This window comes from Myxine glutinosa, chromosome 9 (genome assembly GCF_964187855.1).
Source record: "Myxine glutinosa chromosome 9, kmMyxGlut1.1, whole genome shotgun sequence".
In the NCBI taxonomy this organism is placed as follows: domain Eukaryota; kingdom Metazoa; phylum Chordata; class Myxini; order Myxiniformes; family Myxinidae; genus Myxine; species Myxine glutinosa.
The window spans coordinates 16130999-16156778 of NC_136269.1; the positions used below are offsets into that span (position 1 = coordinate 16130999).

General features: G+C 49.0%; 1 pseudogene; it reads right to left on the reverse strand.

Moving 5' to 3' along the window:
* Positions 1–4785: 4785 nt before the first annotated feature.
* On the reverse strand, positions 4786–6305 carry LOC144893708 (uncharacterized; annotated as a pseudogene).
* Between the last annotated feature and the right edge of the window lie 19475 nt (positions 6306–25780).

Genomic DNA, 25780 nt, shown 5'->3' on the forward strand with positions numbered 1-25780 from the left:
GGCCTCCTGGAGGTCTGAGCGCTGGTGAGCTGCAGACCAGGGACTGGTAGCGTCGGGCACGAATTCGCCCGGGACGCGTAGCGCCTGGCCGTAGACAAGCTCGGCGGTGGATGCCCGGAGGTCCTCCTTGGGGGCCGTGCGGAGGCCCAAAAGGACCCACGGCAGCCGGTCGGCCCAACCGCCGTCCTGAAGGCCGGCCATGAGCGCGGCCTTCATGGAGCGGTGGAATCGCTCGCACAACCCGTTGGCTTGGGGGTGGTAGGCCGTAGTACGGTGAAGCTTGACCCCCAGGTTGCGGGCGACCGCGCCCCACAGCTCGGAGGTGAACTGCGGTCCGCGGTCCGACGAGATGTCCGCCGGTGCGCCGAAGCGGGTGACCCAGGTGGCGATGAAAGCCTGCGCCACGTCGGCGGTGGTGGTGGAGACGAGGGGAACGGCCTCCGGCCACCTGGTGGTCCTGTCCACCATGGTGAGCAGGTGTGTGAACCTCCATGATGGAGGGAGGGGGCCCACCAGGTCCACGTTGACGTGGTCGAAACGTCGTTCGGGCACGGTGAAAGGTGCCAGCGGGGCCTGGTTGTGTCGGTGGACCTTGGCCTGTTGGCAGGCTCTGTGCAGGTGCTGGTCCAATCGCGGACGTCCCGTCGAAGGCCGTGCCAGACGAATCGCGCCGACACCAGCTTCTGGGAAGCTTTCCGGCCCGGGTGGGAAAGGCCGTCGAGGGAGGCGAAGATGCGGCGTTGCCAGGTAACGGGCACGATGGGGCGAGGCTGGCCTTGGGAGACGTCGCAGAGCAGGACAGTGTCCGCGAAGGGGATGTCGGCCAGGCGGAGGCCCGTGTCCGCCGCGCGGAGGGCTTGCACCGTGGTGTCGGTGGTTTCCGCTTGTTTCAGAGGTTTCCTCCTATCTTTCACCGTTCAGGAGATTAGCACATGCAGACAAACAAACAAAAACTTTCTTTTATATATATACTAGCAAAGGTACCGGCGTTGCCCGGGTTCCAAATATGTAGAAAGTAAATGACTTGACTTATAGCAAGTTGTTATGTAGTTCATGTTGTATGTAATTATATGTACATAACATAAGAACTTGCGATAAATTAAGTCATTTAAGTTAAAAAAAGAGTGAGTGAGTTGGTGATTGAGGTCCAAGTTCAATCCATTTAGGGACTATATCCCAGAACAGGCCATATTTGGTGGCTTCACAATTTTTTGCCGCTGCTGGGATTGGAACGTGGATCGTCTGCATGGCAAGCAGGCACATGATCCACTGCTGGGATTGGAACGTGGATTGTCTGCGTGGCAAGCAAGCACATGATCCACTGCTGGGATTGGAACGCAGATCGTCTGCGTGGCAAGCAAGAAACATGATCCACTGCTGGGATTGGAACGCGGATCGTCTGCGTGGCAAGCAAGAAACATGATCCACTGCTGGGATTGGAACGCGGATCGTCTGCATGGCAAGTGTTATGGATTCGTCACTTCCGTTGTTGTGGTTTTCATCCACTGTAAACATTTTTGATTCCATGTATTATTATTATTGTTGTTTGAGGGAAATAGCAATTATTATTGTCAAAAGGTAAAAAGGTTAATGTTTTAAATGAAACAGGAACCGGACGGCGATGAAGAGGAAGAAGAGGGAAAAGAAGGCGGAGCGAGTGGAGTCGGACAAGAAGCATAGTTGCTTTGTGGTCTGGAGCGAACATCGGCGAGCAAGAGTCACGAGTGAACCTTGGGTTTCCCAGGGAAGGGATTCCTGCGACAGAGTGGTTATCGCTGTGACAGATTAACCTGCGTGTCAGGTTTTGCGATTGATTCCGAAGAGAATCATCGAAGGGCCGTTATGTCTCGAGAACGGGCCGTTGGCCATTTTGACTCGCGCGCTTTGCGCGTCGAGCAAGGTTTCTTTGCTTTGTCAGCCGTTTTCACCGATTTCAGACCTCATCTGGTGTGTGTGTGTGCAACGTGGCTTTTGAAGATTAATTTGCGGTTCGCCGACTGTGAGCCGTGGAACGTCCATACCAGAGGGTGTGATTTCCCCGTCGCCTGGAGGGCGCCTTTGGATTTCCCAGTCGCCTTGAGGGCGCCTTTGCACAGCTTTGGCAGCAGGACTGTAACTGCCAACCCAACGGGATTCTGGTCTCGATTGGACATCATTCTGACGATCATTGGAGCGGATCGACTTTGGCTTGGAGCCGGAAACAACTTTGGCTTGAAGCCGGGAATTAGAGACATTGGGAATCTTCTTCTTTTCGCTCACTTGGAGCACAGTGAGTTATATTGTACGAACCTGATGGTACCATCATAGGAAATATATATTGGTTGTACAATTGATTACTATTGTTGTTGTACTGTTATTCTTGTGTGATCTTAATACAATACTGGTTTGTTTGTAACAATTGGTGTGGCTTCACCATTGATCTTTGACATACAGAATAACACATTTTTTCTGCCGTGACTCCTCTCGGGGCTCAGAGGTACACCGTGACCAGGGGGTCGGGGAGGAGCACGTAACACAAGCAAGCACATGATCCACTGCTGGGATTGGAACGTGGATCGTCTGCGTGGCAAGCAAGCACATGATCCACTGGGCCACCAGCGCTGCCTCGGTAAAATATTAACAGACATGTGTTTTAGTCAGCAAGAGCTCTGGGGTAGACAACATTTCTTATTCTGCCGTTTGGTGCTCTGATGAAAAGATGTGTGCTTGCCCCCAACACGTGAGCATGCAACGTGGAGTTGACCATGAGAGAAACATGGACTTGTCAGTTCAACTCCAGCAACCTTGAGAGACTGTCCCTGAGACTTGTTGATAGTCATAGCAAATGATAGTCTCACTGGAAACTGAAGGCGCTTGAACTGAAATGGCATATCTGTTGGGATGATGGGAATCCATGGAATAAAAACATCCTCTCCCTTGGCACAACCAGTCACAATGGTGGCTTCGATCACATGGGGCATAAGAGTTTTGACAGCGAGTCTTGTACCGTTACAGAGTTTTGGTGCATCCAAATTTCGTAGCAACATAATGGGGGCTCCCACTTTCAGTTGCAGATTGTGAGGTGGTACGCCAGTGAGCTGAAGAGAGTTTAGAAACTCTGTTGGATAGTTGACAGCATCGTCAAGATCAACTACAGTGTCAACTGACTTGTACCATGTGGATTGGTCTGGTAGCTGTTGAATGATGGTGGCATTGATATCCTGCACAATGTCATTTTTGGGAGCAAGGATGGCACGTTCACAAAGCCACTCATCGTTTTTATAATTCTGTGAGAGGCTCGGATAAACCTTTAATAGCATTTCTTCAGATGTGTTGATGATTGTTCCACAATTTGGGGGTATTGTGACATTTCCAGTCTCAGTGTCTACTGGTAGCTGACCATTGCCCAGTTGAAGCAAAACCTTTGGAAACTGGCCTGCTGAGACATCTCTATTAAGTGCAACTCTCATGTTTTTTTGTTTGGTTTTTTTTGGTTTTTTTTGGTAGAAAGATGGAGTTTTTCCACTCGTCTCCAAATATAGGATTCTTTGAGGCATGCTCTCAACTCATCAGCAGGTGTACCCTTTGGAATGACTGGTAGAGTTTGCCTGAAATCTCCAGAGAGCAAGAGTGTGACTCCACCCATGATTTTAGTGTTACCTCTGAGATCCTGTAAGGTGCGATCGAGAGCCTCAAATGCAAGTCTGTGAGACATTGTGCACTCATCCCATACTATCAGCTTGGCCTGCTTTAGAACCTGTGCCTGTCCAGATCCTTTGCCAATATTGCACACAGGACTCTCATTGTGGGCCAGGTTGAATAGCAGCTTAAAGGCAGAATAAGCAGTCCTGCCACCTGTGAGCAAAGTTGCAGCAATTCCAGATGAGGCCACTGCCATAGCAATCTGCTGTAGTGAACGAACTTGTGCCAAAATTAAGTTGATCAAAAACGTTTTGCCTGTTCCACCAGGGGCATCAAGGAAAACAATTCCACCCGAGTCAGATGTCAACAATTGTTTGATCCTTGTATAAGCTTATTTTTGATCTGGAACCAAGAGTGGCTCATTTTGGTGGACATACTGTTGCAGCTGTTGAATGTCATAGGTGGTTGCCTGAAGCATCTCTCGACTGAGAGTTGCAGGTTCAGTTCGTACAGGAGCAGGCAGTCCACACTGTTGAAGATCCTTGCCAGCCATGGACTGTACATTATTTTCAACGAGTACCAGTGCTTGGTTGTACATGGCAGAGGTAAACTGCAGGTTTGGGTTTTTTGACTCTTGTTATGCTTGATACAGTATGTCTTCTGTCATGCTGTCCTGGTGATTATGCCAAAGTTGCTCAGGGTGGATGGTGAACAGGCACAGATAATGATAGCAAAGAGGCTCCTCATCTTGCTTGGAGAATGCGAGACTGCAGCCTCTTCCAAGGTACTGTTCCAGTGTGCATCATCTTCCAAGAGACCTCTTCTCAGGCAAGCTTCACGGTATGTTGCACAGACATATCCAGTCACTGTCTTGAGATCCTGGAATGAGGTTGGACCATGAATGTTGTGCAGGAGGAGCCTGAGATAAAAGCACTCAGAGTTGCTGGGATGAACAGTGCAGACACGACCTAACACTTGACTGGATCTGATGTGAGGGTGTCCAGGGATTGCTGCACCTTGCTTTCTTGGCTGAAATGCCTTTTTCCCTTCTTGCCAGGTGTAAGATCTGGGCAGTTCACAGTAGAGAAGACTTCCAGCAAAGGAATCCTGTTTGCACAAATCAAAGAATGCAGTTAGTTTGGTCCGAGGTGGCTGCTGGGCTCGCTATAGCGCGGTTTCTTCTGTGAAGTAAACTCTTTCCCCATTTTCCAAATGGATCTCAAGATGCATAACACTGGGGTGGCGTTCATGAATGGGAAAGTTGAGAATACGCCACACAGCCTCATTACTGCTGATGTAACGACCCATCTGATATGCTGATACCTCATCATTTTTGGTTTCCTCTCTCTGCAGACCAAAGACTGCCTGATCAGTACCTTTGTTGACGTACTTCAAGACATACTTGATAGACTTGACTGAGTCGCATGCCTCAACATTGATGTGATTTGAAGATGCGTGAAAGGAGAGGGTTGAAGGGCACCACCCACTGGTTGTCAATGACAATTTCTTGTTGTTTCACTCTGAGAGTAGTGGTGAAGCCCCCATCAACTGGCTTTCTTCTTCTGTACAAAGGATATCCATCCTGATCTGTCTGAGTTTCTGTAAGAAGAGGTCTGGGGTATCGTTTTGTGCATTTTCCAGCTTTCATGCAAGGAGAATGAGTGTTTGATGTGACCACAGGGACCATGGAGCATGTGCTTCACAACTACTTCGTGCAATACTTTGTCCTCGGTAGGATTTGGAATCTCTGCACTGATGATATCAACTACCTGAGCTGGACGAATCTTATCCTTAAGCCAGACCAAAATGTGGATGTGTGGCAATCCGCGCTTTTGCCATTCAATGGAGCACATGTAACATCTGCAATCTCCAAAAACAGCACCTTTTGTGATGAGATTCATAAGTGAAATAACCTTCTGGCGAAACACTCTGGCAAGAAGATCATGCCTGTCTTGGGCTGTCTGACCAAGCATAAGTTCTGCTGTGATCTCGGGCCATGTCGGATTGCAGGTAAAAGTGATAAACAGATCAGGTCTACCATAGTAGCGAACATAAGTCATTGCATCCTGTGTGTACTCATGCATGCAGCAAGGACCCCCTGTGAAGGAAGAGGGCAGTAAAACCAACTGTCCAACATTGGCAGCATGACCATCATTTGCATCAGCATCTCTAAGGTGAACATGGCTTTCCACTCTTAATCTCTTCTGGTTGTGTCTGATGTAGCACAATCGCTCAGACTCAATCTTGGCATACATGTCAACAATGAATTGGTGGATGAGCTGACCATATCGCAAAATATGACTGTCCATTTGTCTGACCATAATTCGGTAGGAATAGAAGTCATTGGCAGACACTTTTTTTCCATCACGTCTTTGGTGTTCAATGTGATATCCATCCTCACCTTTCCAGAAAATTAGAGGATACTGCAAGGCATCATAGGCCTTATTAGTTTCAGAAATACGAATCAGTTTGTCATCTTGCTGTTGGAGAATGATGTCTCGCCGATTGAATTCTTGTCCAGATATGAGGACAGCCACATCCGAAACAGTAGGAGCATTAAAGCGCCGTGGATGCTGTCCTGTTGGAGTTCTGTCAGCATGGATAATTACTTTCCAGTTTGGCTGTGTTAGATTATGCAAAGTAGTGCGAAAACTCTTTACGTAATTATTATGAGCATGGAGCATCTGCTGAAGGGCCAGCACAATTTCCTCTCTGACAGTTGTAATATTTCTGCAGCGCTGCTGTACCTGCTACTGCTCATCACCCAGGAAATAAATTTGAAGAAACTTTGGGTCTTCATTAGGTAAGGGCAAAAGCGAACCAGCCAAATGGTAAACCTGTCCCTGAACCTTAAAAGTTGGCATCCATCCTCGTTGCTGCACAATGCTTGTAGTACCAAATGAGGTCATTTGAAAGCAGGAGTTGTACTTTCGTATGTTTGCCAAGAAATGGTGGGAGTCTCTGTTGCTGCCAGCTAAAAGTGGCTTTAGTGGTTCAGGTGGTTCTGTGAGGGGTGGGAGAAACACTTTGCCTCCAGCACAACACATTCCAGGTGATTCAGCCTTCCACTTCTTTGCTCCACAGTGTTTACAGATGACATACATTCCACCTATGTGAACAATAGAATCACCTTCATAGTTGATGGAGGAGTCATATTGAAAGGCAGCAAGCCTCTTGTTCTGCCACTTGCTTGCTCTCACTGCTGTCTGCCTGGTGCGGTGTGCGTCAAGTCGTGCCCTTGTCTGGACCGGAGTTTCTGCTGCCCTGGCTGCTAAATGTCTGGCTAAATCAGATGCTTTTCTCAAAGTTGTCTGGGCCGGAGTTTGTGAGAAATGGCGACGCTGTTTCAGAACAAACAAACAAACAAACAGACAACATTTCACGCTTATAATATAGATAATAAATAATAAATATAACAAATAATAATAATAATATATAGAAGAAGAAGAAGATAATGATTGTAGTCGAACTGACAAACACAAACACAAACACAAACAAACACACACACACACACACACACACACACACACACACACACACACACACCTCCCCTAAGATATGTTAATGATGATGTCATCAGTGCCTTCCTTATGACGTCATAATTCTACAAGTACAGTATAACGCTTCATCCGATCAGTATGAATTTTTTTTATCTCTGCAACTGTTGGTCTGATGGACATGAAATTTTCCCCATCGGAGCGCCTGCTCCTGTAGATTTTTTTTAATGATAATTATGATGTCATGGGTGACGTGGTGCAGATGCCATCTTGGAAAAACTGAAAAACGTTGCACCTCTATAGCTCGGAAACCGCTTCGTGGAAAAAAATGAAATGTGGCTCATTGTAAAGTACCCCACATGGGGAATAAGTGTTATTAACAACATCATTGGTGCCTTATTTATGACCTCATAATTCGACACGGACAATGCCTAAGCTTATATGTTTGAAATTTATTGAGCATAATCTATGCACCAATTATATTAGAAAATGTAAATTAATGATGTCATCGCTCACGTGGTCTGGCGGCCTTCGAAGAAAAAAAAAATAGGGGAAATATCCCTGGGCGCTCACCTGGTAGAATAAAGCAGTATACCACACCGACTAAAGGTATTTTAAACTAATTTCAATGGTCGCTAGAAGACAGGGCAGGCAGCATGTAGAATCATATTAATCTATCTATTATATATTGTTGCGGCTCTCACCGTCGGCCCCTTTTCCCCTTACCAAGGGGGAATTAATCCCCTTGTCTGCGACTGACCGACGTGAGTCCTGAAGCTGCCCAGCTCCCTCCAGAGAGGCAGGTGATCAACCTCGTTCGAGACCGCGGACAATATGTTAATTTGCCGAGCGGATTAGCAGCCGTGGCTCGAACCACTAACAGAAACTAGACCCGATTCTGAGTCGTTGGCCAAATCGTGCCACAGGTATTCAATGGGGAAATCATGAAAACGAAATGGATGTAAAGAAAAGAAGGCAAGGTAGGAAGAACAGGGATTTATTAACCAATTACTATTTACACAATCAAAGGAACCAAGGAGGAGGAAAGAAACGAAAATAAAGACAGAAGGAGCAGAAGACACAGTGTATTTATTAACTTACCTATACAGTCTTACTTATTCCCAGGGACAACCCGAAGGACAGACGACAATCAGACTTACACGGGGAATGAAGCAGGAATGAATGGCAGGAGGTGGATGGCTGGACGGACGAGGAGGTGGGATCACAGGCGGGAAGGATGCGGGTCCGGTTGGTGTGATCGCGCGGCTCGAGGTGAGCAGCCGCCGACCCTCCTCAAGCGTGTTCGCACGGCGGCGTTGCTTCGCGGCCGCAACTGCCGTCAAAGCTCAAAGCTGCGGTGGTCAAAACTGCGGTGGTCTCAAAGCTGCGGTGGATTCTGCTGCGGTGGACTCCTTACTCATCTGCTCGTGGGGCTTCCTCAGTCATCTGCTTCGGTCATCTCTTTCCTCAATCGTCTGCCTCCCTCAATCGTCTGAGGTGGGGGCGTCGCGCCACGGGTTATATAGCCACGCCCTACCAAGCCATGACCACACCTTACCAAGCCGTGCCCACCGAGTCCTGGTTGGGCGCAAGAGCTTCCTGGCTCCACCTCCTGAAGACGATGGGCCGGCCACGCCCTTCTTCCCCGAGTTGACCGCGTGCGTAATGGAGTCTTGGGGTGAAGAAAACCGCCCAAAGTTACTGGCACTTTGAAGAGGCCATGGGGGCGTCGGAGGGATCTATCTTATTTCAATTCGGTGCAATGCAGGGTCAACCAGTGGGAAACAGAGCCTTAAACTACATAGAATAAGAAATAACTATTTAGAAGGGTATATGGTGGCCTACGTGCTTGCGATGGATTAACTAAGAGGACGACCTTTGACCTTTACACTTAACGGAGGTATTTTCAAGGATCATTACACTATTTACAGAGGGTGATATTTACAACAAAGGATTCTCAAATCCGCAAAACTGCACCCTCATCCTCCAGGCACGTCCCGGGCATATAAAACTTTACTTAGTGTGGCACGTAGGTGTAATTCCCTCTACAATTAACCTGACCCTGAGTGCGACAGTTTTAAAACACAAATAAGTATGTCCCTCTGCTGCATTGCACCCTACCTAACAGATTCACACCCACAGGATAACCGAATTGCGGAATTGGTTTTCAAACTAAACATGTATGGTGGGGAGCATTATTTACAAATGACGCTAATTGTATTTACACTGCAACCCAGGACTTGCGATTTCCTTTGGGGGAAACAAAAAGAAAATCCTGTGGGAGGGGAGGAGACAGCATGCACTGCATCGATGCACCAGCACCAATTATCATCAAAGCACCATAAAGCACCAAAACGCACCGGAGTGCACAGTCACCACAGTTCAAATAAAACAAAGAAAACCCCTGTTGGTGGTCTTGTTCTTCGGCTCCCTCTGCTGGCCATTGTTCTTCCAGATGTTGTCTTTCTTGTTCTTCTTACTGGCGGCCTACTTGGTGGATATAAAAATGAAAAATGCACAAAACGTGTCCGTTTTTATTTATGGCCCACAGGGGCCGACTATGGGTGGTTCACCTGTGGGCTTGGTGCCACCTCACCGGGTCCACAAGCAAGATCTTGGGCCATCGTGGCCGGTTCCAGCAGAGGGGCCATGCCCCAACCCATGGGGTCCATGAGTGGTGCTCAGCCACAGACATGTGGTCCATAAGTGGTGCGTGGATGCAGGCAGCTGGTTGCGAGGATTCGGGCACACTGACTCGGCCCCCCGCACGCTCCCCTCAGTGCCCAGAGAGCACGATCCATGGGTCGGGGAAGGAAGACAGAGAAGACAGGTGAGTGAGGGGTAAGGTCACAAGGGTACACATCAATGAAGGCAATGCAGAGTGAGGTGCGTCTGGAGACTGAGCGGAGAAAAGCTCGTCCCTACCGTATGTCACCCCCCCCCTGTTACCTACTCTACCCTTGCCCTCACCCATATTTACAAAAATCTACACATTTACAAATCCGTCACTACGTCTCGTCCTCCCCATATTTCCCCTATACCAAATTCGTCATCACAATCCCTCTAACCAAATTTGCCATCACCAATTCATCATCAATCCTCATAAGGAGGGAGAGATGGAACATCAGCACAATGTCACACCCACGTCATGATGCGTCTCACAATCCAAAACATTTGCACAAAAAAAAAACAATAACAACCATGGCATGGTGTGGAGCCCCGTCGTCACCTCAGGTGAGTGGATGTAGATGGTGCGAGGAGATTTCCATCCTATCTACCTTCTAAATGACATTAACACACTTTACACTACCCGGGGTCTTTCCCTGCCAATCCATTGGCCATCTTACCATATGCGGTTTTAAGAACCAAATTCCCATTGACCAAACTGTGGTGCTTCATCAATTTGGGGTCTCACTCCCCCGATTCAACTCCTTGTGCCTTTGCACAATTTCAGGACTGGGTCGTGTGGCTCTCCCAGCAGGTCTACCCACCTGCACACCTCCACCACTGCAGTTGCCTCCGAGCTTACCTGCTCCTTACCCTAACCTATCTAACTGGGGAAGGCCCTCTGGCGCTCTTCCCACTCAGTGCCCTCTCTGGCACTGGGCTACCCAGGTCCGTCCTCCGGAACCTCGGGCCCCATTCACAACAACTCTACCGGCTCCCAGAGCCCACCTGCGGCCTCACCTGGCCGACATCCTAACAGTGGCGGAGTGCCCATTTAGCTACACACACTAACAGGCCACACGCCCAGCCATTTCCACGTCACTAATGCACCCATCCAAACACCATTCTTCCACACGCACCACAGATGCCAATATCCAACCACAATTTACTTACTCCCACTATCTAACTCTTAAACTACCCTCCCCGGGTATTCGTGATGGGGTCCATCCTCCCCATACACACTTTCACACCATCCACTCCACTCCACAGTTTCCACCATACTCACTCCATACCATCCATTCCACACTCCATATATTCCAGACCATTTATTCCATACAACCATGCTCACCTGTATTTGCACACCTGTGCCATCACACCTGGTGCTTCCTGCACCCTCCTTCCTCCCGGACCATTCGATCAACACAACACACAATCACCATTACTCACTCATACACTGCTCCATACACCTGTTCACTTGCACACCTGTGCAATCACTCCTTGTGCCACCTGCACCCTCCTTCCTCCCAGGCCTCCTCAATCATTCAATACAATGCACAACCACAATTGTTCCTCATACGCTGCTCCATACACTTTCACGCTCAATACAACTCACAATCACCTCACACTTTTCACAATACACTTCCGAATACACTTTTACACACACACACAGCATCATCTGATCTAACTACTCCCCTCTGAAACTCGCGCTTCCCCGTCGCCCCTTATACTATTGCGCTCCCCCGTCGTTATAATCCAACTACCCTCCTCTATGTCCCCGACTACCTGTCCAATGTCGCTACTTACCTCTACCGTTACCTATGGTCATCTTCTCTAGATCCCTATTCATTATCCTAACCCTCCCTCGGCGAGCTTACACTGCCATAAACCCCATAAAACTATAGCTCATGTGCCCCCATGTGCGGGGGATGGTGGATTTGCCATCCCACCACATCGGGCATCTTCTACTATCAATTTGGCCCATCCAATTTCCTGCAATTCAAAATTTGCCAATCACTGCCAATCATTCTACCAATCATCAATTTGCCAATCATTACTGCCAATCCTATCCACTATTTTCAATTTCGGATCCAAAACACTATCATCATCACAGTCCACTATATCTGAGCCTCGGTGCGTCGTTACATCATTAAAACCCGGCTTCGCAAAGCCGAGCAATGAATTCGGGTGGTTTGGTCGCCTGCAGGTTGAATCCGTCCGGCATTTGGTTCAGGGGGAGGCGGTTTGGTCGGGCCGAGATTCCACACACCATCTCGGCGCGGAGCCTTCCGGTCTCCCGCCCGAAGGTCCGATCTCGCCCGGCTGGAACGCCGCCCCCACGAGGGGGCACCGTTCCGCCTCCTCTTACCTGCCCTTGAACCGGACCGGTCGCCTTGCCCGGCGAGGCCCGGACTCGACCGTGCGGGGCGGGGCCAGGCCCGAATCGGCAACGACGCTTCGAAGAGAAGCGACGCAGCACCGATCCGCGCCGGGCCTCGCATCCAACAAAGCGCACCGCGCCCCGAGTGCTCGCCTCGGCTATCCGTCGCCCTAAACGCTGCTCCGGTTCACGTCGATGCCTTACTCGCATGCTCACACGCACACGCGACCCTTTTCACACTCACCAAACCCGGTGTTCCAACGCCGCCCGTACATTCCACACACTCCATCCATTCCACCACCGCACTCCCTGTTACACACCACACCTCTCGCGCACACTCATCGTTCGCACACTTTGTTCCACACCTCTCCTCCGTTACGTCCTCCGTAACACTCACCATGGGCGTGCACTCTTGCATCCACCCACTCACGCGCTTCCATGGGCTCTCCCACACCCGCGCCACAACCAACTCAGGTGTGCTTCTTCGCACACTCATCCCAAGCATGCATCCTCGCACCCGCTCCTCGGTCACATCCTCTGTGACAACCATGGGTGTGCACTCTTTTGCACACCCGATCACGCACTTCGGTGCGCCCTCCCACACACGCGCTACCACTAACTCAGGTGTACACTCTCGCACACGTTCCACCACCACCTTACTCTCCGTGTCACACTCCGTACACTCCGACGTGCATTCTCGGTTGCACTCGGTTTCACACTCGCGCTCCGATGTGCCCTCTCGCACCTGCGCCAACCACCAACTCACTCTCTGTGTCACACTCCGTACACCCCGATGTGCATTCTCGCTTGCACTTGGTTTCACACTCGCGCTCCGATGTGCCCTTTCGCACCTGCGCCACCACCAACTCACTCTCCGTGTCACACTTCGTACACCCCGACGTGCATTCTCGCTCGCACTCGGTTTCACACTCACACTTTATAACACGTTCACTCCCCGATGCACACTTTTTTTCCACAAGCACGCCATTTTCACTCACACCACTCACAGGGGACCCTTCACCAACGCCCGGATGCTTTCTCGATCCCAAGCGCGTGAAAATTCTTTCTGCACCAAACATCCTTTTACAAAATCTCCCCGCACAATATACAGCACGACTCACCTGGGGGATTCTTCTCCTTCGCTCCAACACCACCTGCAAACTTTCATTGGTGTTATTAAGCACAGCATCGTGATGTGAGCAGGGACTTTGCACATTTTCCATCTTTCCTTGCCGCGAGTGCTTTTCTAAGTCATCAAAGAAAGATCTTTGATGGGAGAAATGGAACTCCAATTTCAATTCCCACTACTTTTTCTTTACTCACCTCGATGACCGCTGGCTGTATTAAAATTCCCTCTACCTCAGCGGTCGCCGGCTGCCCCATACCCCGGGTCGCAATCTCTACACCCGTCATTTTACCCGCGCTTTCCTCCGCCTCGCTCAACCAGCGCTTCTCGACCTGCTTTACCTCATCGTGCACCCTTGGGACCTGCTCGCCCAACATGCGATCCATGCTCTCCCCACATTTTTGTGCGCTCTCCCCACATTTTTGGATGCCCTCCCCACATTTTTGTATCTGGCTTCCCAAGTCATTTCTCAATTGCTCTCTATCGGCCCTCATTTCTGCCATTAATTTTTTTTTATTTTTTTTATTTTTTTTTGTTGTATACTGAATCGAGGCTCGTGAAAGAGTTAACATTTACTTCACAAACAAATCAACCAGACAAACAAAATATATAAAAAGCGGGAGCGGAAAACAAGATGGGGAGAGAAGGTGAAGCACACAAACACAACATTTGAGAGCAGGGAGATGTGTGGAAGGGAGAGGGCTTGGGGGGAGGAGGCATGGGAAGGGGGGGGGGGGGTGGAGGGAGAAGTATAAAACACAAGGACACCAATGACTTCCAGGACAGAAGTTGGTATTTCAAAAAAGTGGAATTGGGGTGAAATTAGCGGGGGTAGAAAAGATCAAGGTTTTGGATGGGGGAAGATAAGAGATGGTGGTGAACAGCTGTTTTAAAGACCTGGAGGGTGGAGTGGGATTGAAGAGAGTGAGGGAGTTTGTTCCAGAGGCGGGAGAAAAGAGGAATGAAGGAGTGAAGGTGAGCAGAGAGTCTTGATTTTGGCAGTTTGACCATAAGAGGGTTGCAGGCAGATCTTGTGCGACCTGTAGGAATATTTGCGGGACAGAGCCCAGAGAGAGCTGGGGGGGCAAGGCCAGAGAGGAGTCGGTAGAAGATGGAAAGACCACCAACCTGCCTGCGGTGAGTGAGTGAGAGGCCCTTGGAGTTAGCTTCATCGTGGGAGATTCCAATGATTCTGAATGCTTTGGTTTCAACAGCGTGAAGACGAGCTAGGTGTGAGGCAGGAGCACCAGCCCAGAGGGGAGAGCAGTGTTCCATTGAGCTGCGGATGAAAGCCTTGTATGTGGTGAGGAGCTCAGGTGTGCCAAGGAAGGACTTCGCACGATGGAGGATGCCCAGTCGGCGACTGGCTTTGGAGGCCAGATTTGAAATGTGGTTTTCCCAGGAAATATCATGGCAGATAGTGAGACCCAAAAGCTTGAGTGACAGAACTTCTTGGAGAGGATTATTCAGAAAGTGGATGGGAGGGTTGTCCAGTCGGTCTTTTCGGAGAGACATCGTAAGAGTGTGAGATTTGTCAGGATTGAAAGACATGTTCCACTTGTTTGCCCAGTCTGTGATTTTGTCCAGGTCTGCAGAGAGTGAGGAGGCAGCAGACTGCCGATCTGAGGGATGAAGAATGGAGCGACAGAGAGTAGAGTCATCAGCAAAGAGATACAGAGGATTTTCAAGAGAGTCAGAGAGATCATTGATGAAGACCAGAAAAAGGACAGGGCCTAGAACACTGCCTTGTGGAACTCCAGCCTGAACAGGAAGAGGAGATGAGAGAAACCCATTCAGGGCCACACGTTGACTACGACTAGAGAGGAAGTCCGCCAGCCATGCGTGGAGATTTCCATGGATACCAAAGAGGAGAGTTTGGTGAGCAGAGCGGGGTGCCAGACCGTATCGAAGGCACGTGATATGTCAAGGGAGACTGCTCTAATTTCCTGTTTGGCATTGAGGACCTCCATCCATTGTTGAGAAAGCAGAAGCAGCATGTCCAGAGTAGAGTGTCCAGGTCTGAAACCAAATTGATGATCAGAGATCAAGCCATTGGAGAAGAGGAAAGATTTCATATCTGAAGCAATGATGGATTCCATGACTTTGCTGATAATTGGGAGAAGGCTGATTGGTCTGTAGTTGCTGGGATCTGTTTTTGCACCATGTTTGTGCAAAGCGGTGATGTTGGCAGATTTCCAAGCAGATGGAAGATGACCTTGAGCAAAAGAGAGGGTGAAGAGAACAGAGAGAGGGAGTGAAAGAGCGGAAGAACAGGATTTTAGGACCCGTGGGCTGATGCCGTCAGGTCCAGTTGCAGAATCCGAGTCGAGGGTTGACAGAAACTTTTCCACCTTGTCAGGAGGAAAGGACACAGAATCCAGGAGCAGCTGGGTACGACTGGGTACGGTGGGTACAGAGAGGGATGGGTTTGGGACACAAGATTTAGAGGCAAACACAGAGTTGAGGCATTCAGCTTTTTCATGTGCGGAGTCAGCCGTGTGGCCATTTGAGGTGAGGGAGGGGATGGAGGGGGAACAAACACCAGAAACAGATTTGACCAGACGCCACCAGGATTTGGAAGAGGGAGACAGATAAGAGAGTTCGGTCCTGAGAACGGAGAGATATTGTTTCCTGGCTCTCCTGAGGGTGGACACACACTTGTTTCGGGCTTTGTGAAAGGAAATGAGATTTCCTTCCGTTGGATTTGCTTTCCAGGAGACGAAAGCAAGTTGTTTCTGGGCAATAGCCTCACCACAAGATTCCGTGTACCATGGACGGGAGGAAGGGTATGACAACAGAAGACGAGATGGGATAAATCTGTGCATGAGAGAGAGCAGTTTGCTTTGGAAGAATTCCCAGGAAGAATTTATGTCAGAGGCAGTAGAGATGGGAGACCAGTCCAGATGATTGATGGCTGCTTGAAGACCGTGCCAGTTGGCCTTAGTGAAATGCCAGACCCGTCGACGCTGAGGAGCCTCTCTGAGAATGGTCAGAGAGATGTCCACTTTAACAAGCACATGATCAGAAGAGCCGATTGGAGCAGAAGAAGAGCAGCAGACATTTTCAGGGAAGTTAGTCATAACCAAGTCCAGAAGAGATTTGTCCCCCGACTCGACCATCAGGGCCCTCATTTCAGCCAGAAATAATTGCATGTCTTCCACCGTTGGTACAAAGGGCGTGGCTCTTGCCGACATGTGCGAGGCGCCGCCATCTCGTGTGCCTGATACCCCCGCAACCACATCCTCCTTGCTCTCCTCCTCTCTCTCCCCCATATACATTCCCCTGGGGTCCTGGGTCGCTTCTACCCCTTCTATCTCCCCCACCGGCACCGGATCGCCTTGATTATCCATGGCACGATTTGAAAATTTAGGATATAAAATAAAATTTTGGCCACTCGTAATTTGAGTGCGCTAAGCGCACTTCAGGTCCGAATCCCACTCCTGGCACCAATTGTTACGGATCTCACCGTCGGCCCCTTTTCCCGTTACCAAGGGGGAATTAATCCCCTTGTCTGTGACTGACCGACGTGAGTCCTGAAGCTGCCCAGCTCCCTCCAGAGAGGCAGGTGAGCAACCTCGTTCGAGACCACGGACAAGATGTTAATTTGCCGAGCGGATTAGCAGCCGCGGCTCGAACCATTAACAGAAACTAGACCCGATTCTTAGTCGTTGGCCAAATCGTGCCACATGTATTCAATGGGGAAATCACGAAAACGAAATGGATGTGAAAGGAAAGAAGGCAAGGTAGGAAGACCAGGGATTTATTAACCAATTACTATTTACACAATCAAAGGAACCAAGGAGGAGGAAAGAAACGAAAATAAAGACAGAAGGAGAAAGAGACACAGTGCAATTATTAACTTACCTATACAGTCTTACTTATTCCCAGGACAACAGGAAGGACAGACGACAATCAGACTTACACGGGGAATGAAGCAGGAATGAATGGCAGGAGGTGGATGGCTGGACGGACGAGGAGGTGGGATCACAGGCGGGAAGGATGCGGGTCCGGTTGGTGTGATCGCGCGGCTCGAGGTGAGCAGCTGCCGACCCTCCTCAAGCATGTTCGCACGGCGGCATTGCTTCGCGGCCGCAACTGCCGTCAAAGCTCAAAGCTGCGGTGGTCAAAACTGTGGTGGTCTCAAAGCTGCGGTGGATTCCGCTGCGGTGGACTCCTTACTCATCTGCTCGTGGGGCTTCCTCGGTCATCTGCTTCGGTCATCTCCTTCCTCAATCGTCTGCCTCCCTCAATCGTCTGAGGTGGGGGCGTCGCGCCGCGGGTTATATAGCCACACCCTACCAAGCCATGACCACACCTTACCAAGCCGTGCCCACCGAGTCCTGGTTGGGCGCAAGGGCTTCCTGGCTCCACCTCCTGAAGACGATGGGCCGGCCACACCCTTCTTCCCCGAGTTGACCGCATGCGTAATGGAGTCTTGGGGTGAAGAAAACCGCCCAAAGTTATTGGCACTTTGAAGAGGCCATGGGGGCGTCGGAGGGATCTATCTTATTTCAATTCGGTGCAATGCAGGGTCAACTAGTGGGAAATAGAGCCTTAAACTACATAGAATAAGAAATAACTATTTAGAAGGGTATATGGTGGCCTACGTGCTTGCGATGGATTAACTAAGAGGACGACCTTTGACCTTTACACTTAACGGAGGTATTTACAAGGATCATTACACTATTTACAGAGGGTGATATTTACAACAAAGGATTCTCAAATCCGCAACAATATATATAAAAGAAAGTGTTTGTTGGTTTGTTTGTCTGCGCACGCTAATCTCCTGAAAGGTGAAAGATGGGAGGAAACCTCGAATACAAAAAATGTTGGGATGGGCCCCGGGAAGGTTATAGGCTAGGTGGTGAGGCAGGTCGAGGCCGATTCGGCCGGGCTGGGCCCATTTCACAATTAAAAGCCGAGCTGAGTTGTAGTAGTCAATCTTCTATGGCCGCGAGTAAAAGCTGAATTATAGTAGTAAATGCATTCAAGAAGAACCAAAAATGTCGGGACGGGCCCCAGGAAGGTTATAGGCTAGGTGGCGAGGCCGGTCCAGGCCCACCTCGGCCAGGCTGGGCCCATTTCGCAATTAAAAGCTGAGCTGAATTATCGTAGTCAATCTTCTACTGTCGCGAGTAAAAGCTGAATTATAGTAGTAAATTCATTCAAAAAGAACGAAAAATGTCTGGACGGGCCCCGGGAAGGTTATAGGCTCAGTGGCGATGCTGGTCGAGGCCGGTCGAGGCCGATTCGGCTGGGCTGGGCCCATTTCACAATTAAAAGCTGAGCTGAATTATAGGAGTCAATCTTCTACGGCCGCGAGTAAAAGCTGAATTATAGTAGTAAATGCATTCAAAAAGAACTAAAAATGTCAGGACGGGCCCCGGGAAGGTTATAGGCTCGGTGGTGATGCTGGTCGAGGCCGGTCGAGGCCCACCTCAGCCAGGCTGGGCCCATTTCACAATTAAAAGCTGAGCTGAATTATAGGAGTCAATCTTCTACGGCCACGAGTAAAAGCTGAATTATCGTAGTAAATGCATTCAAAAAGAACCAAAAATGTCGGGACAGGCCCCGGGAAGGTAAAAGGCAAGGTGGCGAGGCCAGTCAAGGCCGTCGAGGCCGGGATGGGCCCATTCGCAATTAAAGGCTGACCTGAATTTTTGTAGTCAATCTTCCACAGCCGCGAGTAAAAGCTGAATTATAGGAGTAAATTCATTCAAAAATAACCCAGGCAACGCCGGGTGCTTTCGGCTGGTGTAATCATAAGGCTTTAAACAAAACAAACAAACAAAAAAAAACTATTTTGGGTGGCAAACCACCCACCCGTGTACCTTCTCAGACCCAGACTTTTCTTGTGCCTTGAATAAACATTGGTACATCATGGGTGATGAAAGTTGTGATCAAGTTTCATCAAAATAGTGTGTGTAGTTTTGGAGAAGAGCAAATACCTATTTTAGGGGGTCAAACCCCACACATATCCCCTTAAACCCCGACTTTTTTAAATGTCGTGAACAAATGTTGATGCGTCACGGGTGATTAGGGTTGTGGTCTAATTTCATTGAAATCGTGTGTGTAGTTTCTGAGAAGAAAGCAAATTCCTATTTTGGGGGGGGGGGGGGGGGGCAACCCTCCTCCCATCCTCCCCCGCTATACCCCCTCAGGCCCGATTTTCTTCTTCTTTTTTTTTTAAAGCCGTGAACAAACTTTGGTACACCATGGGTGATGAAGGTCGTGGTCAAGTTTCATTAAAATCATCCGTGCAGGCTCAGAAAAGAAAACAAATACATATTTTGAGGGGGTGGGGGGTCAAACCTGGACCCATTTTTACCCCCGGTAGACCCCCTTAGACCCCGATTTTTAATGCCATGAACAAATTTGAGTCTTGAAGTGTCATTGTTTGTTGGGCTGCAGCTTCTGCACTATCAACAAATTAATGTGCCCAGGTGTTCCTTTGAACAGCCAGCTGTGGTTCCAGAGCACTGCATCAGTCGAGTGCCTTCCAGTATATTTCAGACAAGCGAGCATATTGTTTACTGTCAGGATTCTAACCACTCTGACGAACCACCAGGCGGGCAGGGGACAATTAATTTGATTATTGTGACGTCATTGGCAGATAAACACTTTGTTTGTTTCAACATCATTTCCTGCTTACATGATGATGAAGCTGTTGGGTGTTGATGGCTGGTCTCGTCAAAACACGTCCCCAATGCGGAGCATGTTAACATCTAACCCTGATTTAACTTCTTTATTCCCCGCAGGTTCAGATGAAGACTTTCTGGAGAATAAAGGAAACAAACTCATGGATATCATTCCCATCATGTGCTCTCTCATGAAAAGGTATCAAATTATTTGAGTGGTTCTTGTGGTGCTTGAAATAAGATGAAAGTTATTGACAGCTCAATTCAATAGCTCAATAGCTTTGGGTGTGTTCATTTACCAAGTTTCTTGTGGAGAACTCGCCAAGTGTTTAAGCATTCGAGCAAGCACTCCATAAAAAACCGTTGATAAGGAACGGCTGGCTTGGCAAGCGCTAGCTAACTGCTTAGTAACTGAACATACCCCGGGTTTTCTCCTTTTCAGTTTAGTGTTGAGAGTAGTCGCGACTGTTTCAAAAGGTAATCATACGTGTTTGTGGTTTGCCTGGTGTTGGCTTAGCGGTTAGGGTGCCGGCTAGGGATCCTAAGATCCTGAGTTTGAATCCCGGTCGATCGTTGAATTTACGCCAAGGGGGTTGACTCAGCCTGTCTCCTTCCGAGCTCGGCAAATTGAGTACCAGCTTGCTGGGATGAATGGGCCGGTGTGTGCCCCAGTTTAGAATAGGTGCACTGTATCCCTGCATGTCATAAGAGGCGACTAAAGGGTTGGCGACTAAAGGGTTGGCGACTAAAGGTTGAAGAGATTAAGAGTTATTTGGCCTCCAGTGGAGTGACTGATGCTCGCCGTCTTACCACATTCAGGGATGGAGAGAAGGTGAACACCTTATCAGTCTTGCTGTCCTTCAGTGGTTCTTGCCTTCCATCTAAGGTGGTGCTTGGCTATTTGGCCTTCTCGGTAAGAGATTACATACCGGCTCCTCTTAGATGCTACAAGTGTCAGAGGTTTGGGCATACGGCCTCAGCTTGTCGGGGCAAGGTTCACTGCAGCAGATGCAATGGCGATCATGAGCGTAGTGCTTGCCCGAGTGAGCAAATGCATTGTGGGAATTGTGGTGGGGCGCACAGCTCTGCCTACCGAGGCTGCCCGGATTTTCAAAAAGCAGCGCTTATTCAACAGGTAAAGGTAAAGGAAAAATTAACTTACGCTGAAGCCGCTTCAAAAGTTTCTGGGTCTAAATCTGCCTCGTTTGCAGGTTTGCGTAACTCTAATCCCATTGGCTCGGTGAAAGTCGCTACTAAAACTGTAGGAGTCCAGACTGAAACTGAGCGAGTGAGTCGAGTGTCGATCAGAGAGAGCCAAATCTGAGTCAGATTTAAATATCTCTAAAGACGCGTTTATTGCGTTTATTTCCGAATATATTAACTGCTCTGCAGTAGCGCCCAGTCGAACGGACAAAATCCGTGCTGTGTCGGTTGCCGCGGCTAAGCATCTGGGTTGGGAGGAATTTTCCATTGGTCAGATCCATGCTCTGTTGGGGCACAAGAGGAACGGGTCGAAGTCTAGGCCTCAGAAAGATCCCCCTGCTCTTGAGGACTGAGGCTCCTTCAATGGAATGCGAAAAGTTTACCTGCTCACGGTTCAGAGTTTATTAAATTTTTAAGTGATTTCATAGTAAAACCAGATATAATATGTATCCAAGAAACTTGGTTAAAGAGCCACATTTCATATAGGATTCCAAATTATTTGTCAATTCGCAGGGATAGAGCTAGGGGCAGTGGGGGGGGGGGGGGGGGGGGGTTGTGGGGTTTTTGTGAGGGTTGCAGGAGTTCCTCATAGGGTTATAGACTGTCATGTGGAGTTGGAGTGTAATGTGGTTTCATTTCCTAGCCCTAGTGAGACCTTCTCAGTGGTTAACTTTTATAATCCGTGTCTCTCTTTGAATGTTCTTGCGCTTAAAGAGGTTTTATGCAAGTGCGAAGGGTCAATCTTTTGGTGCGGTGACTTCAATAGCCACAACACTCTATGGGGCTCTAAGCTCACGGACAGTAATGGGTCTTGTGTGGAGAAGGTGATGGACGACCTTGACTTAGTAATACTGAATGATGGTAGTGGAACTTTCATAAATCCTGGCTCTGGTCGGTCTTCCCCTCTTGACCTCACGATAGTCTCTGCCTCGCTTGCAGCAAGGTGTTAATGGAGGGTTCTTCCAGACAGTCTGGGTAGTGACCACCTCCGGTGGTCACTCACCTCAAATTGGAGAGAGATCTGGAGGGGTTGGATAGGCCTCCCTCTTGGAGTCTTTCCAGGGCTAATTGGGGTACGTTTTCCAGATGTTGCTCCGAGGTGGTCAAGCCCGAATTATTTAACGAGAATCCTGATATCTTCAGTAATAGTTTAGTCAAAGGAGTTTATCGCAGTGCTCTCGAGTCCATCCCTACTTGTAAAGGTCAGATCGGTCAGAGAATTAAAGTCCCTTGGTGGAATGAGGATTGTGCGAGGGCCATTAAGGCCAGAAAGTCTTCCTTTAAAAAAGTCAGGAAATCCTTGCTGCTTCAAGATGCTATCGAGTTCAAGAGAAGAAGAGCTCAAGCTCAGCGGGTAATTAAACGTGCCAAGTCAGAGTCTTGACGAGCATTTTGTGCGTCTATTAATCCAGACACCTCCATTAGTTCTGTTTGACGTAAGGTTAGAAGTATGTATGGTAGGAATGGTGGAGGGTGGTCGATAGCTTGGCTGGTCAGTAATAATGCCCCTGTTTATTCGAGCCAGGAGAAGGCCTCTGCTTTAGCGTCCTTCTTTTCAGATCAGTCAGGGGATGATCCTGTCGATTCGGAGACAGGTGACAGGTGAGGCCAAGCGTCAGTTTGTCTCCCAGCCCAAAGACATTCTCTGTGATGGGAGCCCGGATAACTCCCGCTTAACATGGATTTCTCTCTGGGTGAATTAAAGCATGTCATTTCCAAGTCCAAGAATAGTGCTCCTGACCCTGATTCGCTCACTCACTCGATGTTCAAGCACATGGACGATAGTGCCTTGGAAGTGTATCAGGCGTTGATCAATAAGGTCTGGGCATCAGGAAGGCTCCCTTGTGCGTGGAAGCATTCCATAATCATTCCTGTTCTAAAACCTGGTAAGGATCCTACAGATCCATCCTCTTACCGCCCTATAGCCCTTATTTCTGTTGTTAGCAAACTTATGGAGAAGATGGTTAATGAACGCCTGATATTTTATTTAGAAAAGAATAATCTGCTCAATAGATACCAGAGTGGATTCAGGAGGGGTCGGTCCTCTTCAGATCAAATCGTCTCTCTGGCGAATGACATTAGGAAGGCTTTCATCGTCCGTGAGTCGGTGCTGGGGGTTTTCCTTGATATTCAGAAGGCCTATGATTCTGTCTGGAGGGACGGTCTTCTGTTTAAGATTCACCAGTTAGGCATCAGGGGCAGACTTTTCTGGTGGGTCCGTGATTTCCTGTCTGGCAGATCTTTTCAAGTGCGTGTTGGTGCTGTGCTGTCCTCCGTTTTTCTCACTAAAAAGGGTATTCCTCAGGGTAGTTGTATTAGTCCCACCCTTTTCAACATAATGATAAATGATGTTGCCTCTCTTCCAGGGGTGCGGGGCAATTTGTCTTTGTTTGCCGATGATATAGCTATCTGGGTTCGGGGCAGGAACTGTGCGTTCATCTCCAAGCGCCTTCAGGCTGATGTTGTCAGTATTGAGCAGTGGGCTGCAAAATGGGGTTTTGCCATCTCTGGGCCAAAGTCTAAGCTCGGAATCTTTACCCTCAAGAGAAAGGTTGAGGACGTCAGATTAACAGTCAATGGCACGGCTCTAAAAGTCTCTCCGGTGGTCCCCTTTTTGGGGGTGATCTTTGATAAGGGCTTAACTTGGAATGCCCATTGTGCCAACCTTGTAGCTAAGTGCTCGAAGGGTCTCAACCTTCTCCGTTGTATCTCGGGTACTTCTTGGGGTGCCCACCAGGATAGCCTCCTTATCTTGTACAGAGCTCTAATACGTTCGCACTTTGATTATGGGTGTCAAGCCTTCTGGGACATGTCCCTGTCCATCCGGAGGAGGTTGGAAGGAGTTCAGTCCAAAGCTCTCCGCATATGTCTTGGTGCCTTTAAAAGCTCTCCAGTGAGCGCTCTCCTGGTTGAAGCGGGTGAGCTGCCTTTGTCACTTCGATGGGAAGTGTCTATTCTCAAATACTGGTCCAAATGCATTTCCTTCGGGGTAAATCATCCTGGCAGTTCTCTGTTCCTGGATTGCTGGGAGTATCATGCTCTCGGTAATCTCCGTCGGCTTCCCCCTTTTGGTCTCAAGTGTGTTAGGGCGGTTAAAGGGTTGGGGTTGGACCTCCCCCCGGTTAACACAGCCAATAAAGTGTCCCTATGGCCGCCTTTGACCCTCGTGGTTCCAAGAATTATCTTGGATTTACAGAGTATGACAGACAGGGACAATCCCATCACGACAAGTAACATGGCTGTTGAATTCATTCACAAGTTTTAGGGTCAATCTCTCCATGCTTATACAGATGGCTCCTAAGATCCGGGTCTTGGCCGTACTGCGGCTGCCTTCTGCATCCCTGATGTGAAGGTGACCAAGGCTTTCAGGCTTTCAGACCACCTGTCGGTATTTTCGGCAGAACTTTATGCAATTGTTTTGGCTCTTGAATGGATTATAGACTTTTATCCCCTCAGCGCGGTCATATTCTCTGACTCTCTCTCTCGGCACTGATAGCGCTTAGGTCGTTCCAGCCTGGCAGTAGGAACAAATTGGTTCTGGAGGTAATTCATCTCGTAAGTTTGGCCCATTGGAGGGGTACGGTCGTCGATCTATGTTGGGTCCCGGCCCATGTGGGCATTGCAGGCAACGAAGTGTGTGATCAGGCGGCCAAGCGCACCCTAAATCTGGATTTCGAAACCCCGGTTCCGCTAGGCCAGGCAGACCTCTCTAATTTAATTAAACAGAAAATTAACGTTATATGGCAAAGTCAGTGGGACTCCTCCCCTAAGGGGAGGTGGTGTCACAAGGTGCATCCATCGATCGTGTCCTTGGGGTCGTCTCCCCGGCTCCCTCGCAGGGAGCAGTCTATCTTATCTCTGTTGTGATTGGTACTATGTACTGCGTAGTGACGTCTGGGGGCGTGGCTTCAGTGGTTAATGGCGGCTCGTCATGATGGCCGTGTGCTCTGTGAGAGCTTGGTATCATCTTTAATAAATGACTTGATTAAAGGAGATTCCTGAACTTACTACATGGTGGCAGCGCGGGATCGTGAAGATCAACAAGCAGTTTGACGTTTGGTCTTGTTTTCTTTGCGGATTACCACGGCTGCATGTTCCGTGATTTTTTCAACATGGCGAAGTTCCCGACAATGGACTGGTCCAGCTCGGACCTGGCGGAGACCTTCAAGTTATTCAAGCAACGAATGAACTTGGTGCTGTCGGACGAGGGCATCGATACTAAAGCCAGGCAGGCCATCAAGATTCAGATTGCTGTGGGAGACGATGGACTGAGGCGGATCAATGCATCGACTCTGAGTGAGGATGATAAAAAGGAACCGGATAAATGATATAAATTATTCGAGGATCAGTTGGACATTCATGTAAACTTTGGGATTCACCGGCTGGAAATGATGAGATTTCGGCAGCAAGAAGAAGAGTCCATTGATCATTTCGTCAACCGATGCCGACGGGAGGGAAGGTTGTGCAATTTCTCTGAAGCAGAACTCTCGGAACGGATTATCGAGTTGATTGTTGTGAGCACCCCACATGATGATTTTCAAAAGCATCTGCTCGACCAGGAGGTCGGGTACGACATGGACCTGGTTTTAATTGAGGGACGCAAGTACGAAGCAATGGTAATCGGAAAGCAGGCCATCCAGAAGATGGAAGG